Source organism: Alosa sapidissima, chromosome 18 (genome assembly GCF_018492685.1).
Source record: "Alosa sapidissima isolate fAloSap1 chromosome 18, fAloSap1.pri, whole genome shotgun sequence".
NCBI classification, from domain to species: Eukaryota; Metazoa; Chordata; class Actinopteri; order Clupeiformes; family Clupeidae; genus Alosa; species Alosa sapidissima.
The window spans coordinates 2,631,884-2,650,016 of record NC_055974.1 but is presented as its reverse complement, the minus strand read 5'-3'; the positions used below and the strand labels follow the sequence as shown (position 1 = coordinate 2,650,016).

Here is an 18,133-nt window from a genome sequence, read left to right as displayed (position 1 = left end):
ATGTTTAATGACATCGATAGCAGAAACGTTTGTTTTCTTTTTTCGTCGATCCGCGGTTTCTTGATCAACTGCGCAGCAAATTATCAGATGAAGCACCGGGCCTAATTTCACTCCACGACTCCGCGGACCAGCAGTCTCCATGTTGCGGACCCATATTTTGAGAAATGCTGAATAGACCACAACCAATTTCAATACTCCGACACGGTCACCGCTAGACTAGGGGGAGAAGGGATGAGAAAAGATCTGCCCACAGTTCTTCCAGAACTTCGTGCCAAGTAAAAGCGTTATCAGTTTGTGTGAATGAAACGAAGCGTAGGCCATAGTGTGACATGCGTCAAACCAATGGTGTAGAGATGACGCCACAGGTTTTTTTTAAGTGAGCCACGTTTGCATGCAGGCAAGTTATATTCACAATACTTGGGCCTACTAAAAGAAATATTATTTTATTGCATTTGTATTGGTTGTTTAGAGTAAAAAAAAAAACAATCGGTCGGTATTAACGCAAGTTTACAACCGGCAAGTCGGTCGGACTAAAAGGGGAAAAAAAAAAAATATTTGGGTCGGTTCTAAATTGACAGGGTCGGTCGGGTTACGGCAAACGAAAATATTTTTAAGGATGGCCTCACTTAAACCTGACTTAAATCAGGTGGTAGATTAGTGGTTAAGGAGCTGGGCTAGCGTGCAATAGCCTGAAAGTTGTCGGTTCAATTCCCAGCTTCCACCGTTGTGCCCTTGAGCAAGGCACTTAACCCCAAGTTGCTCCGGGGACAATGTGATCCCTTGTAATATAGCTGACATATGTAAGTCACTTTGGTCAAGAAGTGTCTGCCAAATGTAATGTAATAATTAAATCAGCTGGAATATCTGCTCGTGCATGAGTTCAACAGTAGAACTGTATAGGTGATTTAGGAAGACCTGATTTACTGTTGTAAAATTAAGGTAAAATTAAAAGAATGAAACTTCAATTTACACACCATCTGCAGCATTTTAAGTGAAATAGGAAAGGAAAAAATAAATTGTAGCACTGGTGAAATTGGAGAAGATAGTCGTTTGAAATGCTGAAACATAATTTGATCTTTTACTATTTTATTTTTGTCTTCTGCTTGTTGGAACATAGTATCAATAGGCGCATTCAAGATGAACTCTGACTGAGTCCATCTGACTGACAAGATCTGCCGGTTCAAATTGAAGGAGCATAAGACCACAGCAGAAGAAGTTGAACACATCTTTCAGTACGATTTGTGTCAGAAATCACAGTATGTGACATCATGACGGTTGTGTCGAGACTCTAATCTACCCCTACAACTCTTAAACAACACTTTCATAAGTATATGTTCCCTTCCAAACTGTCTGCTGGAGTGTTTGCATCAAGTGCAATATTTTGCTCTGCTTCAACTCTCTCTGGTCGCATTCATTACATGCATTTATTACATCAAGACTGACTATACATGGATTTCTATGCAACGTCACGAAAACATGCGTGCGCAACCAAGAGGCAGAAAGTACCATAGAACAGCATAGAGCAATGCAAAAGAGCAAAAGAATAAGATGAGGTTTTGTGCTGAAAACTGCACCAATTCGATATCACGATGGTTAGAGAATGTTAAATATGTTCAATAACGGAATGCATGTCTTCGCCAAAAATGACAAAATACGATGTTATATTAATAATGCAAATGAACGGCAAACTTTGAAATATAGTCTGAAATGAGATGTTATTATCATTGAGACAACAGGGGTATACAAAAATATCCGATTGTAGTTTACAGCAGCTGACTATTTAGGTTAAGTTTATAACGTTGTGGACGGCCACCAAGCGTCTTCTGCCCCAAGGCTGTGCGGCCACCTAGTTTTGTTGGTAAATGGGAAACCCGTGTATTGTACCTCACTTTATTTTGGTTTGCTCAACTCTAGATCTAGAATGCTGCTGCTAGATTACTCACTGGAACTAAGAAGTGTGATTACACTTTTTCCTTAGCCTTTAATATTCTCTGATAATGTTCCTCGTTTATTTTCACTGCCCAGCCTTCAATTTGATTTGATTAATACACTAGGCCTATATCATTTTCTTTTTGTCTATTTAAACCACCATCATTTTGATTGCTGACAATTGTTTTATTTTGTTTTACTTTTTTTAATCCCATTATTATTGATATTATTATTGTTGTTTATTATTTTGTTTATTTTTACTATTTTGTTTATTTTTAAGCACTTTGGATCAACTCTGTTGTGCATTAAGTCAGTGTTTCTCAAAGTGTGGTCCGGGGACCACTGGTGGTCCGCAAGCTATCCCAAGTGGTCCGCAAGCAGATGTGGTAAAATATAATATAGATGAGTTGTTTGCCATATTGAACCAACTTGTATCCAAACAGTTCTGCAACACTGTCTATGTAAGCTACGCCAGTTTAAATCATATTAATCCTCTGACACAATAAGCAAGGTTCAAAGACAATAAACAAGGTGGTTCAGCGAGTAGGCCTATTGTGTAATATACTGCTGAAGTAGGTCTACTGGTTTTTATTTTAGCTAGGCGTGATTTTTTTTTTTTTTTATTGGTTAAGTGGTCCTTGGTCTGAAAAAGTTTGAGAAACACTGCATTAAGTGACCTGACTTGACCACACCTCTCCATGCTCTTCAGTCAATGACGTCGCTTAGTCTCGCGCTTGACACCTTTACTTTGATTCGGAATCAATCCCTCGTCTACTCCACTAGCTTCACTGTCGTTCTACCTGAGCTGGCTGAGTGGTCTCGTCGCCTCTGTCAAGTTTGGAGCCTTCAAAAACTTCGCCCTGAAGTTACTGGGACTTTTCACATTACCACAAAAGTAAGTTTTATTTTCTTAACGTTAACACTAGATGTATTTTGGTAAGGTTAACAGCGTTCTTTGTATCGATAGCTATCTTAAATGAGCCTGGTACCTAAGCGGCTAGCTAACGTTAACGTTAACTTTAACTTTCGAGCTAGCACTACTGGTTAACGCTAACGACCACGTAAATTACTCTAATCATATCACTTTTATTCGACTTATGTTGTCAAAACCAATGTTTACGAATTGTTTCCGACAATTCGTAGGGTAGTACCATAACGTTAGCTGACTCAAAGTCTGTCATTTGGAAATTATTGAAACGTAGGACTTCTAACGTTATAAGTTACATTGCTCGCTATCTGAGGTAAAGTTTGGCTGCTAACGTGGCTAACTAACGTTGTGCCTAGCTATCATTTACTTTAAATAGACATGTACTTTGTGACATTCATTATCACATAAACAACGTAGTTAGAATAGCCTACATTGCTCGCTAACGTTACGTTGTCTTGGAATGAAGTTAGCAAGTTAGAAGTTGACAGCTAACGTGGCCAACTAACAGGTCTAGCCATTATCTAGCCTACTTTAACTAGACATGTACTTTGTGACATTCATTATCACTTTTATTCGACGTATGTGTTGTGAAAAACAACTTATATTAACTATGCCCCACAGTTGGTCAGGTAGTAGTATAGTTGACTCGTGAAGACTGACATTTGGAAACTATCAATAGTTTATGCTAAAACACTGCAGCAACACCGAAAGGTCAGGGCCACAACGCAAAACCGCAAACGAAATTAAGGCGTTAACGTTAACGCCTCTCCATAGAAAAACAATTGGCCAACGCGGAAGCGTTTGACAGTATGCCTTGAACTAGGACGTTAACGTTGCATGACCTAAGGCCTGCTAGATGTTGCCAACATGCCTGTAATATGAACCTCCATAGGCATATGGGTAATGAACAACAGGGTGATATAACACAAAAATCTACCCTGAATCCAATGCTATCACATATTTTCTAACTTTATGGTGGCGGAAAAATAATAGACTTATCTAGAATATCTCAGCCTATCAACATACTGGCCCAATTCTTTTCTGATTATAATGTTACAGCAAACAAACATATTTCTAAGTGTGCCCCTAATATTTGTGTCGAGTACATGTCATGTTATTTAACCTAAAGGTACTACTTGGTCACACAGATAAGAGGTTGTGCCGCATTTTGTTAATTTAACATAATTGTGTTGCATTGTAATGTTATAGCAGTGGTCACGGTTTCACACAATTTTCTTTATTCACAACAGAAAGCAATTGTCTTTTTAAAGACTTCCTCCATCTCCACCTTCCCTTGTGCTACGGCAGTCTTTGCCAAAGAAATACTGCATCTCAAGATTCCCATCTCCCATCCTGTCTTCCCTTGCTGTGCTGCAGACTTTTAAGGTATGTCATTTTAATTATTTTTACTGATAGACCAGCTATGCTGCTTGCTTACACTTTTTTGGTTACACAAACATGTAAATTGTGTTTTTATTGACGTTGAAGAAAAATAGCTACTTCACTGATTTGGTGTAGACTTACTGTAAGTTATGGAGGCAATGTGACTGACAGAACTAGCAAGCTAGTTAAACTAGTTGACTTGCAGGTTGCTTGTCTTGATGGCAGAATACCTACCATATCGGCATTGACAACTACAAATGTGTCCAAACTTTTTCTTTTTATTAAAAGTAACCATCATATCACATAACCATAACAATCAACCATCACATAATCTAATGTTCAGCTGCCTACAAAATCTGCTCCTGCTCTGCATAATATACTGCTGTGCTGAATTTTGTATTAGTTTTCTTTGCTCACTTCACTTAATTCATCCTACATCACTAAAACCGACCTGTTGCTGAAATTGATAGAACCGAGAAAGCAACAATGTTGCCGTGTGTGTTGCTGCTTATTTTTGGAAGTGTGTAACTTTTTCCTTCTTTGTTTGCCTTTTAGGCTTGTTCCAGACCAGCCCTGTCCGAGTGGTGTCTGCGTGTCACTTGTGACGCTGCCTATCATCGTCTGCACACCCTGCACTACACTGCACTGCACTCATACAACAGAACCCACTAACGCCTACCTGCAAACATATCTACGACAAGAACCAAACACTTGCTGAGAACATATCTGACTGCACATACTGTACTCTGAACCCTTTTGATTGAAACCGCCTTTGAGATTGAAACCGCCTTTGAAATTGAAACCGCCTTTGAAACTGAATCCTTTTCTGAATACTACTCTGCATCATATTGAGACTCTGAATATCACTCTGAACCAGCAAACCCACTCTAAACATACCTGCAGACATATTTCTGACAAGAATTGACCACTTTCTGATCACGCATACCTTGCTACTATATATTTCAATAATACCTGTCAAAGTTGTCTTTGCTGTTATACCTACTTTTAGACCTGGGCTGTGCTGCAAGACTGAATCTGAGCTGTGTGAGGACTTCGAGATTCCATCCTAGTTCTGCATAAAACTGATCATCTCAAGAGCTTCCTCTCATTCTTCATCAGTGTCATCAAGTGTTACCTCTACGTAGCCATTCCAGTGCCATATTCAGAATTGCCACTGATAAACAAAATACGCATTAAGATAAAATTGAGGATAATTTCAGAATTTAATCAATAATTAAATTAAAGTAAATATTGTGTGTGAAGGTGAAATTTGTCATTTTGTACTTTTGACAGCCAGCTTGTTATTTATTGGGTGTCAAACATATTCTAATAATTTTGTTTTAATTCTTTGCTTAGCAACATTTCATTTTTGGGCCCACTATTTATTGTAATAAACCACTGAAATAAATACTAGTGTTTGGATATTGAGTTAATTAACATTCAATCTCATCTAACTGTTTTTGTATACTCAGATTAAGTTGATTAAGTAACCTGTGAGTAGAACAGTAAGTGCTATTGTATAATCTGATAAACAATAATTTGTACAACCCATATTAGACTTAACTAAACTTGACCAGTAGACTATATTAAGCAAAGATTGTAGCATTTTGAAACATGCCAAGGAAAGGCCGTCGCTCAGAGGCTCAAAAGAGACGTTGGCGTAAGTTGGACCTCTCTGAAGTTGAACCACATCAGTCTTCATTAGACCAGAGTGACTTGAATGAGAGAGAACATGTAAATGAGGTAACTAGTGTTTTCCGCATGAACATGGAGCAGAGAGCCATCACATGTGTTCAAGCAACTCATAGCCAACGTGATGTAAGGTATGGGAATAACAGTAACAAGCAGTGCACCTGCAATTCCCTGGTATTTCTGGCAACTCTCCATTACAGAACTGAGCTCAACAGTGATGATCTTGACTACGTTTTGCAAAAAGGTAACTTGATGTACAGTGAAGCACTGGTAAGGTTGAGCGCGAGAGGCAAGGAAGCACCCGACCACTTGGCTCTTGATGAATTACCTGATAGTGTTGAGATCTATGGACAGATGTATCATATTGAAAAGTGCCCGTCACGGTTTGGTTATCTAAGGCAAGATGGACCTGATGGTGTGGACTTCCTACAGCTCTCTGAAAGACTGCATTGTTTGTCAAATGATGTAAAGTTTGCACTGCTAACTGTAGGTAGCTCAACAATAGCTTTGTTTAGAGATGATGATAAATATGGAGTTTTTGATCCACATTCAAGAACACCTCATGGATTTCCAGCAAACAATGGCACTGCTGTGATGTTGACCTTTGTCAGCTTGAGTGACGTGATTGATCATCTGCTTGCATTCTGGACATTACTTGAATCATCTGATGCATGGATTTATGAGTTAATGCCAGTGTTATTTACATCTGAGTGTAATAATGAACAAGGAAGCCACACTGACAATGTGCAACCTGCTCAGACTGCAGAGTTCCCAGCAGCCATTTCTGAGAATTCACTTAGGCCTACTACCAAACATAGTAAGGATCGCAGGCGCAGAAAAGCTGCCAAAGCACAAAAGGATATATCCTGCAGTGAGAACAACAGAATCAGACAGCGAAAATATTATGAACAGAATAGAATGAAAAAAATTGAATATGAAAAAAAGAGGTATGCACACTGCATTCAAGACAATAAGAAATCGTACCTCAGAGACCGTTACATGAATGAGAGTTTTAGATTGAGGAAACAGGCTTACATGAAGAAACATTATGCAAATGATCCAACCTATCGTTCAAGAAAGAAGTTGACCATAAAACATAAGTATGCAAATGACCCGACCTATTGTTCAAGAAAGAAGTTGACCATAAAACATCACTATGCAAATGATCCGACCTATCGTTCAAGACAGAAGTTGACCATGAAACATCACTATGCAAATGATCCAACCTATCGTTCAAGAAAGAAGTTGACCATGAAACATCACTATGCAAATGATCCAACCTATCGTTCAAGAAAGAAGTTGACCATAAAACATCACTATGCAAATGATCCAACATACAGGCAGAAAAAAAAGGAAACTTTCACTGACAGATACAGAAATGACCCTTTATTCAGGCATTATCGTTCTCTACAAAAAAAGAAGAATGCAGGTGTGGGCATAAATAACAGTTTTCAGAGAATTATTCACAAAATGCGTTGTGCTTTACATATACAGCGTAAATATCGGAATCTTACACGCCTGTCTGGACATCAATCAGAGCATGAGGTTGAACAACAGTCAACACCAACAGAAAGCACCATTTTGCATGATGCCATTGCATCTTTTCGAATGGATGTACAGAACGGCCCTACTTTTGTTTGCACAGTGTGTCACAGAGCTTTGTTTTATAATCAGGTAAAAGAGTGCAATCATGAATGTTATAAAAAGAATCGAGCCATGGTTGATCAATGCTTAACAGGCAAATATGTACATACATGCAGCGAGCAGTGCAGTGCACTTGAATCATGTTGTGCACCAGATGAAAAAACAGAGTGGATTTGTTACAGCTGTGATGAAAACTTGAAGATGGGGAAAATGCCGGCCATTGCTGTAAACAATATGTTAGAGCTATCACCAATTCCTCCAGAGCTCAGTAATCTTAATATACTTGAAAGGCACATCATAGCACGGTACATACCATTTGCAAAAATAATTAGTCTTCCTAAAGGCCAGCAGAAATTAATACATGGTGGAATTGTCTGTGTAGCTTCAGAGATTGAGGCAACAGTCAATGCTTTGCCTAGACCCAGCAGCCAGTCACAGCTTTTGAAAGTGAAGTTGAAAAGAAGAATGAACTATACAGGGCATTACCAGTTCCAAACTGTAGACATGACCAAAGTATTACGTGCCTTATCAAAACTGAAAGAGATGCATTCAGAGTACAAGGACATAACCATAACTAATGAAACACAAGCTTTTGGGGATGGAATAAATAGCTTGGCAAATGAAAACGATGTCAGTGCTGCAGGGGAGGTTGATCTAATGGAGACTGATGCAGTGGATGAGTTTGACATTACTGACCCAGGACATTCAGAAATAAATAGTGAAGACAATCAGCCTAATAATGAAACCCATGAGTTACATGATAACCAAGATTCACTTGACACTGAGCAGGACACAAGTCAGCAAAATGGTGGATGCTCTATAGATTCATGCTTACAGCCAGCTGATATTGCACAGGAAATGATAACATTTGGTGAAGGTATATTCACTGTGGCACCAGCTGAAGGAAACAGACCAGTGAGTTTTTTCAGAGTTCCTAAACTAGAGGCAATGGCTTTCCCTGTGCAGTTTCCCACTGGAATGAACACTTTGGATGAAACACAAAGACCAATGAAATTATCGCCAAGCAGATATTTCAATGCACGTCTCTTTTGTGTTGACAATCGATTTGCTCTCGACTCCAATTATATTTTTTTCGCACAATTTATCACAGAAATGCATTTGGCAAAGTCTTCTATGTCTATTCAACTGCGTAAAGGAAAACCTATGACCAGAGATGGACGCAAAATCACTGCAAGAATGCTACAAGACAAACGTGAAGTGGAAAAACTGGTACACAACAGAGATGCCACTCGATTCATGCAGCCTTTGAGAGGAACACCTGCCTACTGGGAAAAAACCCTCAGAGACCTCTTTGCAATGCTTCGCCAGCTGGGTACCCCAACATTCTTCTGTACATTTAGTGCTGCCGAAATGAGATGGCCAGAGGTCATACAAACAATAAAGGCACAGCAAGGAGAGCAGGTTGACTTTTCTGAGCTCGACTGGGCATCAAAATGTGAGATTCTACGTAGCAACCCTGTCACCACCATGCGCATGTTTGACAAGCGTGTTGATGCACTTCTCAGACACCTACTTTTGTCACCAGCACAGCCCATCGGTGAGGTCATTGACTACTTTTTTCGAGTGGAGTATCAAGCTAGAGGTTCGCCTCATATACATATGTTGGTTTGGTGTAACAACGCACCTGTATTTGAGGAGGACCCAGATGAGAAAGTGTGTGAATTTGTGGACAAGTACATAACATGTCAGCTGCCTGACCCAAATACAGACCCTGAGCTTTTCAAAATAGTGACAGAGGTGCAAACCCACAGCAAAAGGCACTCCAAGTCATGTAAGAAAGGAAATAAGCACTGTCGGTTTGGATTTCCGAAACAGCCTGTCGAGAGCACATTTATAACACGCCCAATGCCAGCAGAGCTCATGGACGAATCTGACGATGAATCTGATCATGACCGCTCTTCCATGTCTCCTGAAGACGCCAAAACTAAGCTGAGGCCTTTATGGGAATTGCTGAATAATCCAACAACATCATTTGAAAGCATCCCACAGCTACTTGCCCAATGCAACTTAGGCTATGAGGAATACCTAAACTGTGTCAGTTCATTAACAACGTCCAGTGTGCTAGTAATGAAACGTCAACCAAAGGACTGCTGGATTAATGGCTATAATGAACATTTGTTAAGGGCCTGGAATGCAAACATTGATATTCAGTTCATCCTGAACCCTTATTCCTGTCTGATGTACATCTTGTCATACATTTCCAAAGCTGAACATGAGATGAGTGAGTATTTGAAAAGAGTTGTCTCTGATGCTTCTCAATCAAATACCTCTGACTGTGAGGAAATGAAACAAATCATGCAAGCATACTCCAAAAACAGAGAGGTTAGTGTTCAAGAGGCTGTTGCACGAGTCTGTAGCTTGAAACTGAAGTCTTGCTCTCGAAACGTGATATTTATACCCACTGATGACAATGCTTTGAAAATGAGCGTCCCTTTAAGGTACCTGAATGACAGAATCCCTGATTCAGAGAATGTTTGGATGTCCGGAATGGCAGATAAATACAAAAACAGACCAGATACACCAGAGTTTGCGACAATGTTTATGGCAGAGTTTGCTTCCACTTATAGAGTTGTGTATGGAAGGCAGAAAGAAGGAAAAAAGGTTTTGCCACTTCAAAATGAAATGGGCTTCATTCAGAAGCGAACGAAAGGAAAGCCTGCCATTATCAGATATGCCCGATTTTCTGAGCAAAAAGCTCCAGAGAAATTCTATGGCACATTGCTCAAACTGTACCTCCCTTATCGTTCAGATTCACAGCTGAAACCCAGAGGTTTTCCAACATATGAGTCATTTTACACATCAGGTTCTATACGTCTTCCTGGAAGAGACTATAATGAGAGAGTAGTTTCTGTTGTCAAGGAGAACAGGTCACAATTTGAAAAGAACAGTGATGCAATAGAGAAAGCTATTGAGAACATAGAAGAAAATGGACCTATGGAGGATGCATGGACAACACTTGCACCTGAGACAGAGCTTCTTCGGCTTGAGTGCATTTCTGAGCGTGAGGAAATAAATCCAGACGAAATGAATGAACGGGATGACATTCCTGAATATAGCTCAAGTACCACAGACAGAGGAAGTGCAGCACCAATGTTTGAGGCTCCTCAAATAGACCCTACTGTAGTCCGTAACATGTATCAAAATCTAAATCAAACGCAGGCATCTATATTCTATACAGTGCGTAAGTGGTGCATGAGACGAGTGTGTGGACAGAGTGCCGATCAGTTTTTTTACTTTGTCACTGGTGGAGCTGGAACTGGCAAATCTCACCTTATCAAATGCATCTACTCAGAGGCATCAAAGATACTCCGCAAGTTACCCCGCATCACAGAGGAAAGAGACATGTCCATGCCCACTGTCCTTCTCACAGCATTTACCGGCACAGCAGCTTTTAACATATCTGGCAAGACACTGCATTCTGTCCTGAAACTGCCAAGAAGCCTTAAACCACCTTATCAGTGCCTTGGAAACCGTCTAGATGAAGTGAGAGCAACCTTGTCCAATGTTGAAATAATTGTCATTGATGAAGTGTCCATGATATCAAAATCACTCTTTGCATATGTCAATTGGAGATTGCAAGAAATCAAAGGCAGCAAGAAACCCTTTGGCGGAGTCTCAATCCTGGCCTGTGGTGATTTCAACCAGATAAGTCCCCCTGGTAAAGCCAAACCTCTCTGTGTGTTTGAGGATCATGTTCTTGATATCTGGAAAGATCGATTCCAAGTAGTCACTCTCACAGAAATCATGCGCCAGAAAGATGATGTGCCATTTGCTGAGCTGCTCAACAGGATAAGGGTGAAACGCAAAGGAGAGGCATTATCTGAAGCAGACAGAGCTCTACTTGGCCAGGCCATATGTCAAGCTGATGACTGTCCCAAAGACATTCTGCATGTTTTTGCTACAAATAAACAAGTAAACCAACACAATGCAAACACAATATCTATATCTATATCTATATCTATATCTATATCTATATCTATACTCTGAACTGGTCAACATTGATGCACATGACTATAAGAAAGATCTACAAACTGGTCGGATGGAAAGGCAGAGAGCACCTTTTGAAGGACGTAAAGGGGATTTACCAGACAGACTACAAGTTGCTAACGGTGCCCGTGTGATGCTCATGAGAAACATAAATGTAGAAGATGGACTTGTGAATGGTTCATTTGGAAAGATTGGTAAAATTGTTTATCACGACCAAGATGGCAGATCACTTGTAAAAATGCTTGGTGTTGAATTGGACAGTCCCAATGCAGGGCAAAGACATCGCAATAAAGGACCAGAAGGACCGGACAATTTGGTGTACATTGAAAGAGTAGAGGAACCTCTTAGTAAAAAGGGAGTGGTTTGTCACCAATTTCCAATGACTCTAGCCTTTGGTTGTACCATACACAAATGTCAAGGCATGACGACAGTTTCTGCAGTGGTCTCGTTGCAGCGCATATTTGAACCTGGTATGGCATACGTTGCTCTCAGCAGAACGACCTCACTACATGGTCTACGCATAGTTGATTTTGATGAAAACCAAATATATGCTGATCCAGAAGTCACGGTTTCTGTGGACAGTATGCAAAAAGTTGAATTTGGAAACACCATGCCCCTTCTTCACTGCCTCCCCACTCTGAGATCACCATCTTTAACACTGGTCCATCACAACACTGAAGGACTGTCAGCCCACATCGATGACGTGAAGAGACATCATGAACTGTGCCTCGCAGATATTTTGTGCTTTACTGAAACACACCTTTTTGGCACATTTGTCCCAGAAAATATCCAGTTGGAGAACTATCAAATGTATAAGCGCAATAGACATGTGTCATACACTACTCTTTCACATTTTGTACAGAAAAATGGTGGGGGAGTTGCTATGTTTGTAAAAAGCCATGTTCTAGCCCATCACATTCCATACATACAGGGTGTGACTGATCTCGAATTCCTGGTATTGAAAGTTGTTGCTCCAGTTCCACTATTAATTGCAGTGATTTACAGACCGCCGGATTACAATACAAATCTATTTTTGCCAAATCTCTGCCATCTACTGGAGTCTTTACATGTTATTGCTGATAGTCCAGTTATAGTCTGTGGGGATTTTAATGAGGACATGTTGACCAATGGAAGGAAGCCAATCTATGAGTTGTTCCAGTCAAAAGGATTCACAAATCTCATTACTACCTCCACCACTGAGAAGAACACGTTGTTGGATAACATCTTCATCTCTGATCCTCAGCACTGTGCCCATTCAGGTGTTCTACAAACATATTACAGTTATCATGATCCTGTTTTCTGTATTCTTCATTAATTTAAATACATCAGCTAATTTTACATTCCTCCAATCCATTATATCAGCTTCAGAATTAGGTTAGACACAATGTATGAAATATCGATGTGCATGGTGTGTCAAGAAGTATGATAACATTCATTAATTTGGCAGATGCATTTGTCCAAAGCGACTTATAGCAATAGAATAACATTTAAGCTATTAACATTGAAGCATTTAAACATTTAAGATACAGAGCTATAACTACAACAATATAATTACATTTAAGCTATTAACATTCAAGAATTGTAACATTTAAACTTTTAAACAGCAGTTATAACTACAGCATTAAAACAAAATTTAAACTACAATGAAGAGAAGACTACGGTGTGTGAGGTTGTCAAAAGCACAAGGAGAGGAGGTATTCATGGAAGAGTTGTGCCTTTATAGTGGAGCTGACAAATACAGATCAACATTAAACAAGTTACACAAAGTATATTATGCAGAGTTAACTAAAATAAAATAAATTTGAATATTGATTGCTAGATTGATTGTTCTTTGACCAAAACATACTGTCACAATTTTAATTGATAGTCAAGCTCAATAAAGCCTTTTTACTTGCAAATATCTTCTTGAGTGTCTCAGACTCACTACTAAAGATTGATTGTTAGACATTACAGGGTTCCTTTGTGCAAATATAATAGGTATAAACACACATTTCTCCCTTTCGGTGAATGTATGTCAATGAATGTATGAATGAATGTATGTTTATGACTGACAATGTATGTATGGTTATGAATACAGGAATTAATGCATATCTATGATTGAATATATGAATATTTATGAATGGATAAATTAAGGTATTTGTAAGACTGAATGCATGGATGTTTATGAAAGTTTGTAACGTATATGGTAGAATAGAAGAATACATGAAGGATGGCAATTTACACAGCACATTTTGAGTAGCCCAAATGTTTACTGAACATTTTCCCTTTAACGTTTTTTTTTTTCTTTTTCTTTTTTTGTGCTGGTTGTGTATCTGTTTAGCATTTATTGCAGCAATTTTCCTGGTGACCAGGTCAAATTTCTCCCTGGGGAAACTAATAAAGTAACTTTTGCTTTTCAGCATTATTAAGGGCAATTCTTGTTTTTTTAGAATCGGCATAGCATTTAATTGCAATGAAACTTTCCAACTAGATGACAGTCCAGAGGTGCAATACAACATAATGGTAAATATGCAGTATGCTAATAGAACACTGTATGAACAACCAATTTAATGTAATCATGTTGATAATGTAGTGGGACAAACATCTACTGAAGTCCAAAATGAAGAATTCTGCTGATTTGAACTAAAAGTTCAATCCAGAAACACCAACAATGCATGAAAACGTGTCAGCAAATAATGAATAAAGCAAAAGAAGACTGTTTGGAACATTTGACCTACCAAACTACCAACCTTGTAAGTAGAAAACACAAACAAGGAAGTAAATGAATTAATTGACCGGTTTATTACCAAAATAAAAGTTCAAACGGACAATAACAAAGCTAAGGTAATTGTAGGCTTGGCCCATGACAATGTACACATACCGTAACAATCAACAAACAAACAAACAAGCCATCCAGGCTATAAAATGGCCACACAAACTCCCCGCGAGGAGCTTTTTTGCCACACTAGGCCAGGATGTGCTACATCATAGTCACTCAATCTCCCCACTGGGAGAGTAGTTGCGGCACTCAGCACACACTACCACTGTAGTACCTTTAAAATGAGCAGGTCAAGATCTCACAGCATGACAGCAGCTGAGGACAAGACCCAATATAAAACATACTGTACACACTACACACAGCCATCCATGGCTCTCACACAACCAATGCTGGCGGGCTCAAAAGGCACTGAACTAACCCCATCTTTTAAGGGCTGTCCAATCAACCCCAACTAGCTGACACGCTGACAATTTGAAATAGAAGTTTGTCTACAAATCATAACCTTTAAAATTATATATTGCATTAATCAATTAAACAAACAATCCATATATTTTTTACTGATCTCATTTGATACCATATGAAGGAAAATGACATTGGATGTTAAAACTAAATTTCTCTCTCTCTCTTACTCCCTCATTGTGGTGCATGAACTATATTATAAATTGAATCTCTTACTTTACATCTGAATTCAATTTCACATCTTTGCATTTTTGCATTTTCATGCACTGTATTTCCTTCAGGAAATGCTTTTCTAGTTACAGTGCATGAAAATGCACTGTACTGTTCTTCCTAGGCTTCTTCTTATTACAGTGCATGAAAATGCACTGTACTGTTCTTCCTAGGCTTCTTCTTCTTATTACAGTGCATGAAAATGCACTGTACTGTTCTTCCTAGGCTTCTTCTTATTACAGTGCATGAAAATGCACTGTACTGTTCTTCCAAGGCTTTTTCTTCTTCTTCTTATTCTTCTTCTTCTAACGCAGTTAATGCAGCTTAAACCGTTTAACGTAGAAATTTCATTCAAACTATGTTACGTAGGTCTTACTTAGGACATGTGGGCTTTGTATTTTTCAACTTTGTAACTTTTATACTTTTTAAACTATTAATTAAAAACTAGTCAAAATTTCCCCATAGACTTAACATGGGCTGATGACATCACAATAGAGCCGTTAAGCAATTAGAATCCTATGGCAGGTGTTCGGGCCACCTGGACCAACTGCCAGTCTCAGGCTTTAAGCATACAAACTGGCCCTATTAAGACTACACATCCTGTTCAACTGCTTCCTCTGCCAAAAACTGTTTCAAAATAAAAGTCCTCACTACAATATTTCACTGTTAAACAATTTAACCCTTTAAACTACTGAACTTTTTAACTGTTCAGCCATTGTAACTGTTACTTGTCATCAACTATGACTCCTACCCACTGTAGCTAGTTAGCTAAGTTAGCTAAGTAACATGGTTAGCATGCTAGCATGTTAGCATGCTAGTTAGCATTTTTAGCAAAACTGCTTAAAATGATTAGCTAAGTTAGCTAAGTCACATGGTTAGCATAGTTAGCATGCTAGCATGTTAGCATGCTAGTTAGCATTTTTAGCAAAACTGCTTAAAATGATTAGCTAAGTTAGCTAAGTCACATGGTTAGCATAGTTAGCATGCTAGCATGTTAGCATGCTAGTTAGCATTTTTAGCAAAACTACTAAAAACGATTAGCTAAGTAACATGGTTAGCATAGTTAGCATGCTAGCATGCTAGTTAGCATAGTAACTTTGTTAACATTATTATCTTTGTTAACATAGTTAGCATAACTGCTAGCAAACATTAGAGCCATTCCAACTGTCAGTTATCGTCAACTATCTACCTAAATAATTTAACCATTTAACCATTTAAACTATCCACCTATTTAACTGTTCAGTCATTCCAACTATATTAAACCTCATCTACTTAGCAACCAATATAGTTTGTTTTTACTCTGTATGATATTTTACATCATATTTTTGCATTTTCATGCACTGTATTTCCTTCAGGAAATGCTTTTCTAGTTACAGTGCATGAAAATGCACTGTACTGTTCTTCCTAGGCTTCTTATTACAGTGCATGAAAATGCACTGTACTGTTCTTCCTAGGCTTCTTATTACAGTGCATGAAAATGCACTGTACTGTTCTTCCTAGGCTTCTTCTTATTACAGTGCATGAAAATGCACTGTACTGTTATTCCAAGGCATTTTATTATTACAGTGCATGAAAATGCACTGTACTGTTCTTCCAAGGCTTTTTCTTCTTCTTATTCTTCTTCTTCTAACGCAGTTAATGCAGCTTAAACCGTTTAACGTAGAAACTTCATTCAAACTATGTTACGTAGGTCTTACTTAGGACATGTGGGCTTTGTATTTTTCAACTTTGTAACTTTTATACTTTTTAAACTATTAATTAAAAACTAGTCAAAATTTCCCCATAGACTTAACATGGGCTGATGACATCACAATAGAGCCGTTAAGCAATTAGAATCCTATGGCAGGTGTTCGGGCCACCTGGACCAACTGCCAGTCTCAGGCTTTAAGCATACAAACTGGCCCTATTAAGACTACACATCCTGTTCAACTGCTTCCTCTGCCAAAAACTGTTTCAAAATAAAAGTCCTCACTATAATATTTTACTGTTAAACAATTTAACCCTTTAAACTACTGAACTTTTTAACTGTTCAGCCATTGTAACTGTTACTTGTCATCAACTATGACTCCTACCCACTGTAGCTAGTTAGCTAAGTTAGCTAAGTAACATGGTTAGCATAGTTAGCATGCTAGCATGTTAGCATGTTAGTTAGCATTTTTAGCAAAACTGCTTAAAATGATTAGCTAAGTTAGCTAAGTCACATGGTTAGCGTAGTTAGCATGCTAGCATGTTAGCATGCTAGTTAGCATTTTTAGCAAAACCTCTTAAAATGATTAGCTAAGTTAGCTAAGTCATATGGTTAGCATAGTTAGCATGCTAGCATGTTAGCATGCTAGTTAGCATTTTTAGCAAAACTGCTTAAAATGATTAGCTAAGTTAGCTAAGTCATATTGTTAGCATAGTTAGCATGTTAGCATGCTAGTTAGCAATTTTAGCAAAACTGCTAAAAATGATTAGCTATGTTAACTAAGTAACGTGGTTAGCATAGTTAGCATGCTAGCGCTAGCATGTTAGCATGCTAGTTAGCATTTTTAGCAAAACTACTAAAAACAATTAGCTAAGTTAGCTAAGTAACATGGTTAGCATAGTTAGCATGCTAGCATGCTAGTTAGCATAGTAACTTTGTTAACATTATTATCTTTGTTAACATAGTTAGCATAACTGCTAGCAAACATTAGAGCCATTCCAACTGTCAGTTATCGTCAACTATCTACCTAAATAATTTAACCATTTAAACTATCCACCTATTTAACTGTTCAGTCATTCCAACTATATTAAACCTCATCTACTTAGCAACCAATATAGTTTGTTTTTACTCTGTATGATATTTTACATCATATTTTTGCATTTTCATGCACTGTATTTCCTTCAGGAAATGCTTTTCTAGTTATTATTATTCTTCTTCTAACGCAGCTAATGCAGCTTCAACCGTTTAACGTAGAAACTTCATTCAAACATTGACGCGTAGGTCTTAATTAGGACATGTGGGCTTTGTATTTTTCATCTTTGTAACTTTTATACTTTTTAAACTATTAATTAAAAACTATCAAAATTTCCCCATTGACTTAACATTATGATTATGACATCACAATACGGCCGTTAAGCAATTAGAATCCTATGGC

At 38.3% G+C, this 18,133-nt stretch overlaps 1 long non-coding RNA gene across 1 annotated transcript; it reads left to right on the top strand.

Annotated features, from left to right (window-relative positions):
- Positions 1–2,580: 2,580 nt before the first annotated feature.
- Positions 2,581–5,337, top strand: LOC121689606. The gene is made up of 2 exons (XR_006024829.1): positions 2,581–4,243; positions 4,796–5,337. It is a non-coding gene; the product is annotated as an uncharacterized LOC121689606 (long non-coding RNA).
- Positions 5,338–18,133: the final 12,796 nt, after the last annotated feature.